At 38.5% G+C, this 853-nt stretch overlaps 1 non-coding gene across 1 annotated transcript; it reads left to right on the forward strand.

Annotated features, from left to right (window-relative positions):
* The first annotated feature begins 334 nt into the window (after nt 1-334).
* On the forward strand, nt 335-441 carry LOC131488908 (U6 spliceosomal RNA). Its single transcript, XR_009250297.1, has one exon. It is a non-coding gene; the product is annotated as a U6 spliceosomal RNA (small nuclear RNA).
* Nucleotides 442-853: the final 412 nt, after the last annotated feature.

Here is an 853-nt window from a genome sequence, read left to right on the forward strand (position 1 = left end):
AGATAAGAAGTCTTTATGGGGCGCCTGGGTGGCGCAGTCGGTTAAGCATCCGACTTCAGCCAGGTCACGATCTCACGGTCCGTGAGTTCGAGCCCCGCGTCGGGCTCTGGGCTGATGGCTCGGAGCCTGGAGCCTGTTTCCGATTCTGTGTCTCCCTCTCTCTCTGCCCCTCCCCCGTTCATGCTCTGTCTCTCTCTGTCCCAAAAATAAATAAAAAATGTTGAAAAAAAAATTAAAAAAAAAAAAAAAAAAAAGAAGTCTTTGTGATCCATGAGTAAGCAATAAAGAAAATCATGCTATTATTTGTATCTTCTCCACAAAAACTGCCTCAGTAGTGCTCACTTCGGCAGCACATACACTAACATTGGAACAATACAGAAAAGATTGGCATGGCCTCTGCACAGGGCTGACATGCAAATTCGTGAAGCATGCCATAAATTTTTTTACTTGCCTTGATAATAGAAATTTTCTAGACATAAAGAGACCAAACAAGGGCAATCTTTGCAGAACCAAATCAGAAGCACACTTTTCCTACATTTCACTTTCTGGAACTGCTCCAGGGTTTAAATTGTGCCTGTACCTAGAGCAGCCGTGTAGCAAGGTTGCATACTTTGACAATATTATGAAACATAACCTATAATTAATCTATAACACATATATTCTTTACAAGAAAAAGAGAAATCCAAAATTAATGTCAATATTGACATTAGGGTGCAAAGAGTAAACACTGAAAAAAAAGTTAAAATATAACTACCAGTTATAATGACAAAATCATGAAAAAAGTTACAATGTACCTTTTACAATCTAAAAACAATATTGAGAAAAAGAGCCTCTAGAATTTTGCAATGGAGTT

Source organism: Neofelis nebulosa, chromosome 10, assembly GCF_028018385.1.
Source record: "Neofelis nebulosa isolate mNeoNeb1 chromosome 10, mNeoNeb1.pri, whole genome shotgun sequence".
In the NCBI taxonomy this organism is placed as follows: Eukaryota; Metazoa; Chordata; class Mammalia; order Carnivora; family Felidae; genus Neofelis; species Neofelis nebulosa.